An 8,591-nucleotide genomic window follows, 5' to 3' on the forward strand; every position below is an offset into this window, starting at 1 on the left:
TATGTTTGGTCCCCGTGTGTCTTACTTCTTCTTTTCCCTGTTTTGGTTTAACCTCCCGTGGTCCCTTTATTTTCTGGTTCCTCATTTTTTGTTTTGCTTTGTTAAATAAGCCCCTTTGCTGAGAGCCACTGTGTGGATCATCTCTCTTTCGTGATGCCCCGCCATAGCAGTGACAGTAAAATGACCCAGATTGGATGAAGTTTTGGTTGCTATAATCAGATGGATGCATATGGTAAACAACTCTAGGGAGCTTCGACTTCATTTTCAGCGTGACCTACAATATTTATGAGGTATCTTTGTCCATGTTTGGCAGGAGGGCAGTGTGGGGAGCCACATGTAATATTGAATACTTGCAAAGCAACCAGCTGGCAGAATCTCCATGAAAAAGAGCACTTTCCACTGTGTGATGGTGATTCGATATTCAGCAGCACGTTGCTGAAATCTCCTGCTTTGTTGGCTCCCATTCTGACTGTTACAGTTTTTAAGAGACTCCAGAAATGAAAATATGCTCACTGTTATCAGAGTGATGCATATTTCTACTGTCTCCTGTAGTTGTGATTTAAGGTGATGGCACAGGGAAATGTTTCTTAATGATTGGAGGACTGTGTCTTTGTATGGTACAAACCGTCCACTCTGATATTAGCACATATTGTCTTTAACCTAAGAAGGTAAAGGGCAGTGGCTTTAATGTGAGTTTGTCAGACAGCAGTATCAAGCAACCTTTTCTGGTTCAGATAGCAAATGGAAACCTGTCAGTACCAATCCGATCATTAATTAACTTTTAATTGCTTAATATTTTTTCTAACATTTTGAAAAGGTAGGTCACTTTGGATAGTAGAACGCAAAGAAAAGTCATGAGTTCAGTTGGAATGAAAGATGCACTTCTCCGAAGCACGCTTCGGTAAGTAGTCCACCATAACCTTCCCACTCGTCATTTTATGCAGATGAAGGGATAGACAAACGAAAACTGCGGACAGACAGTGAGGCCACTGAGAGCCAAATTTAGCCATGAATGATATTCATAGCATTTATCGTTATTGCTGTAACAAACAAACAAGCAATAACCATATTTGCGTCTAGCCAGATTAATCTGGGAAGTGCTGATGCTAAAAATATTGTATAATTTGATTGTGATAAAAAACAAGATAAAAGCAAATAAATGCAACTTTTTAAATGAGAATTAGTCTCCGTCACGTTCGCTCTGTGACTGTGTGACAGAAACGCCAACCACTGAGCATACATGATAAACTTTTTATGTTATTACAATTCCATTTCAGCTGCATGTTCAACTTGTTTAATAATATATATTTAATAATTCTAAGTTTTTATTCAATTTCCCATGTTTATTTAATTTAAGCAAAGTTCAATGTGTTATCGTAATACATCATTAAAACATTTATAGATAAACTGAATTACTCAGTACATTAATTACAAAAAGATCAGTGAGAGCAAATAAAATAATATGTAAAACAGAACATCCAATTTCATATTTATTTACTCTGCAAAGATTTACATTGGGAATGTAAAACAAACAGTTCTCAGTCCACACCATGTAAGCAGCCCCCCCCCCCATTAGCCTTTGCTATCTGTTTCCTATGTATTTATTATTTCCCGTATTCCTAAATAAGCCTCACCACCCCTGGGGCTTCTAGAACATTCTTGTTTTGTGTTAATATAAAACACTGCTGTCAGACTGGGTATAGTTGACTTTCCAGATTATGTATTTTCATCTGTGTATTGAACACAGCAGCAAGTAGGAGTCACAGTTCTGCTGGTATTCAATAGAGAGTCAGTGATTTTAAAGAATGCCAGACTGCAGATGATTCCTTTTGCCAGTTGTAATTCCAGTTTAATTGACTTTCAATGCTTTGCTTGCTTCAAAGCTCACGATCATGGTTCTCTCTAGGAAAGAAATGTCATTTGCTTTAATATGAACTCATCATACTGTAAAAATTACCAGCAATGCTACTTGTCACAAAGTCTTAAGAAAGTATCATACTTCAGAGTTGACCTTGAGGGAGTCCAATCAATTTAATCAGGCCTATTGTCATAATTTTTTTTGTATTTATTTATTTATGTATTTTATTTATTTTGTAACTAAAGCTTTAAATGTCTGTAGGTTACATTATTTCTAAGTAGAAGCTGTCAGAATTACTTTTCTTTCCATAAATATTTACAACAGCAGCTATCACACACGAGATGGATAAAATACATTGCATCACATGTTAGTGCAGCACCTTTCATATTAAGCTGTGGTATATTTTAGAATCAGTGTGTTATGGTTTTTGCAGGGCAGAGGTACTCATTCTGAAATATTCTGCAGGGTAAAATCAGGATCCACTTGTGAATTACACAACATCTTTTCAGTGGCACCTCGATACATAAAGAGTATATCTGATGCTGAACCCGGTGATCAGATGCAGTCAGCAGATTTTACATTGTAGGGACTGATGAAAAGCAGCACAAGTTCAATACAGTTTTAATTTGTTTTGCAGGATTCTCACAGATGCATTATCAAGCCGCAAAGAACAGCTGCAGTCCAACTTGTTTCCTTTAATTCAAAAATGGGACACGATATCAAAGCAAAGCAAACTCTTTGAAAAAATGGAAATGAATCGAACCAACCAACACCTTGAGAGAGATTTAGCAAGCAAACAATACAGTTAACTTATAGTTATGGAAATTCTGGGAAGCAGGCGATACAGTATCACTGTTTTAAAAAAACAAAGTCTGCCTGACATTGTCCTGCTGGAAGGCAGGGAGAAATGCGGCGAGGTCCGCCAGTGGTCAGTGATAAGCCGGATTTATCCTGCTCAGGTGCTAATCAATAATGAAGGTTTAGCAGTTTTTTTTCCCTGGGAATGACTACCCTGGCAAGCAGTATTAGAGGGGAGAACAACTGGTGACTTGGTGGTATGAACCATAATTTTTCCCAAGTGGCATGTAATATGCCAAATGTGCAGCTATTTAAGCAATTTAATTAAAGTATGCATCATTAATTGCTGTTAATTGCAGCCAGTAATAGAATTTAGATTTAATTCAGTCTTTCTCCTCTGACCAACATTTCAATTTTATTTATACAGCCCTTTTAACAAGGATAACAAGCACTGTTACACTTTACGGAATCCCTGACCTGTCCCCACAGAGTAAGGCTGAGTCAGCGGTTCAAAGGAAAAACTGAGGAAGAAACCCTGCTAGAAACCAAACGAGGTGGAACGTTCCTCTGCCCATCATCGGGCAGCACTTTAGTACGTTTATATACACTAGTGTGAGTAGAGTTTGCACTGGGACCTCAGAGGTGGGCAATGGGTCACGTAGGCAGTTAAGCAGGCAGATGGGCATGTGAGGTGGTTTAGGCAGGTGGGGTGGCATAGGCATGTCTCTAGGGAAGACCTCCAGCCAGTCGTCCCAGACCCAGAAGGAACCAGGCAGTACCAAATCCAAAGAACAGGAAAAGCTCCGGGAAGAAGGCTAAGCCCCAAGCAAACCACAAATGCCTGCAACCCCCTACATAGGCTCTGAAATCCTAAGCGGCCAAGAAGAGGCTGTATTCCCCAGTATCAGGCCAAGAAGAGGCCGCATACCCTGTACCAAGCCAAGGAGAGACCTTATCCGAGTCCCAAGTTCCTGGCCTAGAAGAGGCTGTGTACCCAGTACCAGGTCCTAAAGAGGCCTTACTCGAGACACACGTACCTAGCTCCGGACAGTCCTCAGGTCCAATTTCCCTCACATTTCCTCCAGTGGTTTGTCTCTACAGCTGTTCCTTTGGCTGTAGCCCTATCAACAGCTCCGCCAATGTCTCCCCTGATGTTTCTACAACTACGTTCTCCCCTGCTCTCCAGCCAAATGCATTTTGTCCACAAAATGACATTCTTTCATTCACAAAATGCATTTTGTACACAAAATGAATTTATTTAGTTGATAAAAATGCATTTTGTGAACGAAATGACTGTCATCTATTCAAGAAATGCAAGGTGCTGATATTAGTCCTGTGCCAAAATGAAGCAGAACTGGAGTTTTTCTTTCTGTGGAGAAAATGCAGCAAGGCATGACTTGATTTCATCATTAAATAATGCCTTTCGTGGCACAGACGTATTTTGAGCACGCATTATTTATTTTTTTGAGCGGACTGTTAATCTTGCATCACTAAGCATTAATTCTCCATATTTGTTTGGTTGTGTATAGGAGAAAACCACTGATTATTTACATAAAGTTCAGAAGTCTCATAAAGCATTCCAGACTGTTCATTTCATTGTACATGATTTATGATTAATGCAATTGTTCATTTAACATAGCTCTACTGGGAGAAAAGAAAACCTCTGTTATTAAAACAAAAAATTTAAAAAACATTTTAACAGATAAAACCAATAAAACAAATACTAATGGTGTTAATAATGTTTTAATAATCTAGCAAACATAGTTTTTATGTGGCCTACGTGAAGCTAGGCAAGATCCAGTGTGACCCATTCCCTAAAATGAGTTTGACACCCCTGCTCTAAGCCCCTCCCCCCATGCCTTTCCACATCAGTAGTCTGTGCAACAAAAGTTCCTACGTCTGGTTCACTGTGGAGTTCCCCATTCTGTCTGTGTTGTCTGAGTTACTCAGGTTCCACCTGTCCATCCTAGTCCCCAACTGGTGTAACATTCTGATTCAGTCTTTCCTGTTTTCCCCCAGGTGTCATTAAGGTCTAGTGGTTGTCTCCTCTTCTGTGTACTTTATCTTGATCCTGGTAGTTCCTCTTCTGCCTTGAGTACAAGTGGGGAGAGGGGTGTACTGTCAGGATTGGTCCCTGCTTTCTCCCAGTCAGTCCTTTGTTTCCTTAAGCTCCCTGTTCTCCCCTGTTGGTCAGCATATTTTGCTAGTCTTTTCTAGTGCGCTTAGTCCATGTATTCTCCCCGTGTCAATATTCTGTTGTAGTTCTATGTTTGGCCATTGGGTGTCACTAGTCATCCTGTTCTGCTCCTTGTATTCTCATAGGTCTTTCCCCAGTCATAGTCTCATAGGTCTTGCCTGTTCTATGGGCCGCTGCCTAACTGAACAGGCTTAGCTTGTAGCTGAGAACTATGTCACCCAGACCATCGTGAATTTGAGAGTGGTCAGTCTGTTTTTGAGTTGAATTGTCACCCCTATGCTCAATTTGTATCCAAGTCCTGTGTGTCTCATAGAGTTTATGGAGTAAATGTGAATGATCAATACTTTCCCCTCTTCTAGACCTTGTTACTCATGTATATAAATCCTTGTCTGTTCTTGGTTCTCTTTTCATCAACATTACATCTGTTTGCTGTTAGATGTTCTCCTCTGTAAACCCTATTCTCAGTCTCTTTGACTACTCTGAGTTTCCTTGTGTTTAATTAAGTCTTGGACAGTTCTTATGTTGCCAACCTGCCTTGGTTTAGGCCTTCCAGTCTGTTTTGATTTAAGTGTTTCGGGTTGCTTCTAAAAATAAAGTCCCCTGAATTTGAAAGGACTGTCGCTCAAGTCCTGACGTAAAAGTAATTCTGCTCTAGTTTATGTGCTTAATTCACAAATATGACTGGTGTTCCAGGGTGCATGTTTTTTTATTCACATCTGCCTAAGTAGCCTTACCTATCAGTGTTGAATAGAACCAAAACTGTATTTAGGAACTTTGACAGTTTGGAAACCTTAATTTTACACTTTGGTTGTCAGAGTTGCTTTTTCCACATTTCTTAAGATGGATTTGCCTATTATCTGAGCTCTTTCTGCAGCTCTATTGGAGAAATGAAGAGGGGAATGATACAATCAGTGGTTATGATAACATCCCCATAAGTATGTAAGCTAAAAAAAAATGTTTACTATTTAGTGAGGTTTTATAATGACTCATTCCTCACATAAGCACTTGTGCACAACCCAGAACTTTCTCCTGATGAATATTGCCATTAGATTTTGCAGGTCAGTACACTAACAATGTTCTATTAATAGGGCATACAAGAGGACTCTTGTATGGGTCCCAGGGTCAGGTATAAACCACGGACGGGGTAGCTGACCTCTCTAGATAACAATGCTTGTGAAATAACATCTGCCCCTACAGACTACATTCTCTTCTGGAGCAAAGTATGGCAGTGGCACAGACATAAGAGGGTCAGTGGTAGATCTTGCCTTGATGCTTCTGAATTGAGGCCATCAAAGAAACCTTAAATGTTTTTCGTTCTTTAAAACAGTAACTCAGTTACATGCAGCAAAAAAATGCAAATGAAGGAAAAGCAAACATGGATTTGCACATTTCATAAATCACAGCAGTCTAGCCTGCACACATTCCATGTACTTCTGGAATCATAAATCACCAAGTGGAACAGTACACTGTTTGTAGAACTGGCAGGGAATCTATTAATGCCAGCCTTTAAGGATTTGTGCAAATTTTAAGTTAGAACTCAGACTAGCTCACACTACTTCAGGCAATATTCCTTCCAAAAAATGGTTTGCTCCCATCTCGTAACATGATCAAATGAGCAAGGTCATTGATGAATAGCCCATAATGTAAAGTGTTTTATCTGTCCTCTTAATATATCTTCCTTTAAAGACAGATGGTTGTCACTATAAATGGCAATTTGATTCTCTTTCTCTCTCTGTGCTACTGCAAACAAATGCAGTAACTTTTAACATGGTACCATGAAAATGCCTTTTTTGGCAATAGGAGAGAACTATATGCCTGCAACCATGCATATTCTGTGTTTTTTTTTCTCCAGGTAAAACTGTTTCTGTTATTTTATTCTGTACTGGGAATGAGGGCAATGTGTTGCATTTTGAGCCTTGAGTCAGACCCCAGGATATTAGTATGGCTGGATTTCCATGAGCAGCTTACCATTTTATAGCACAGTCCCAGCAGGAGATAGAGGGTGATGCACACCTGGAGTTCACCATCCTTTCACTTGTACTCACTCCCCCTCCCTCTTCTATCAGCTATGGCGGACCTGGGTGTTAAAGGGGCTCATTACCACCCTGACACAGGCAGTGCCACTCCAGAATACCAATAAGCAGAATATCATCAGTCTCCCTCCCGCTCCCAACAGTCATTCTGATGATATTCCCTATTACCAAGGCATGTCAGATTCAGTTACATTTCAAATGGAACAAAGGACCTATTACGATAATGCCTGTTTATATTTATCTAGCTACTCTTTATGACAGAAGACATCTTGTAGTTCGACAAGTTTAACTTTTAGAAAGTGTAGAAATTTATAAAACTTCTATCTTCCAGTGCCATATTCACCCTTTTCTGATTTGAGCCATCCCTACTGTGTGATAGACATCCTAGATTGGTATTGTGATATGTGCATTGTCACACCCATGCCACACCTTGGTGATGTGCAACCAGATGTCTTCCTCCAGAAAGCTGAAATCTAGAATGTCTAGAGGCCTCAGGCGAGAAAGGTTACTGTTTCTGTAGTCAGAAACTCCAGAACATTTTTTAGAGCTCTATTAAAACTGGGCCTATGTCAGCATCTGTGGGACTTGAATGACACAGCCTACCTGCATCACTTAACACCGTACCCCCCAAGGAATGTGAGAGTGCTGCTGACGGTTTTTAAATCTGCCTTTGTGCAGCATTTGTTATCAAGATAAATGACACCCATTCCCACTTGGTTTCCAAAAAGATACATTTTTCAAATAATGCCTTTAACTGTAGAAGCACTTTTCTCTAGTGCTCTGTTATTGCAAAAGCATTTGCATATTTGCTTAACATACATTTTCATGGGTAAACACCTTCAAAACAAATATACAACATAGATCTAAAAGCCTAGTAGCTAGATTTCATCTGGAATATCACTTTTGTGTGGCAATTTCTGAAAAGGAGATGTCAGTTGTGCATTTCACTTCTAAAACATGCTTCTCTGCCGGTTACATATAATAATAATAATAATAACAATAATAAATACCTGTGGGTAAATTGTCCTTATGCTTCCCTCAACTTGTTCTTTGTAGAGTAGGCTGTCTGTGAAGGGCAGTTGACTGGTGGGGTGTCCAGGGAGCTGGGGGTTAAGGGCCTTGCTCAAGAACCTGCAGATGTCCTGAGGCTGGGTTTGTACCAGTAACCTTCTGATCAGAGGCACACAGGCTTAGCCCACAGAGCCACATACTGCCCCCCATATGTTTATATTATAAAATACAATGAAAATAATTGTTGTGTTAGAGCGCAGCTCAGTGCGTTACTAAGGATGTCCCAATCCCATTTTTTCATTAGGCTCATCCGATCTGATCCATTCAATATTTTTATCTGCCAATTCTAAGTCCCAATCCAATATTTAATATACATACACCTACAGTAGACTTTGTACTTCCTTTGTCTGAGTAAGCCTCGTGATTTCATAGTATTCTTACTTACGGTGTTTTTGCAAGGGCCTAATTTGATTTGTTGTATTGAACCAGGGGTGGAGAACCTGATCCACGAAGGGCTGCTGTGGGGGCAGGTTTTTGGGATGACCGCTGTGCTCTGTGGATCAGGTCCGCCACCCCTGCATTAAACCATGCTCTCTTGCTACCTCCTCTTGAAAGGATGGCATCACAAACATTGCAGGTAGCTATTGGGCTACTTTAAGTTTCCAATTTAACAGAATTTCCACATGGTTGACAT

The 8,591-nt window shown here is 40.0% G+C and overlaps 1 long non-coding RNA gene across 1 annotated transcript; it reads right to left on the reverse strand.

The window, feature by feature from the left end:
* Nucleotides 1-3,730: 3,730 nt before the first annotated feature.
* LOC125704099 (uncharacterized) lies at nucleotides 3,731-8,052 on the reverse strand. The gene is made up of 3 exons (XR_007381034.1): nucleotides 7,897-8,052; nucleotides 6,822-6,930; nucleotides 3,731-4,746 (listed from the first exon to the last, which is right to left on the reverse strand). It is a non-coding gene; the product is annotated as an uncharacterized LOC125704099 (long non-coding RNA).
* Between the last annotated feature and the right edge of the window lie 539 nt (nucleotides 8,053-8,591).

The sequence above is a fragment of the Brienomyrus brachyistius genome, chromosome 11, assembly GCF_023856365.1.
Source record: "Brienomyrus brachyistius isolate T26 chromosome 11, BBRACH_0.4, whole genome shotgun sequence".
NCBI lineage: Eukaryota > Metazoa > Chordata > Actinopteri > Osteoglossiformes > Mormyridae > Brienomyrus > Brienomyrus brachyistius.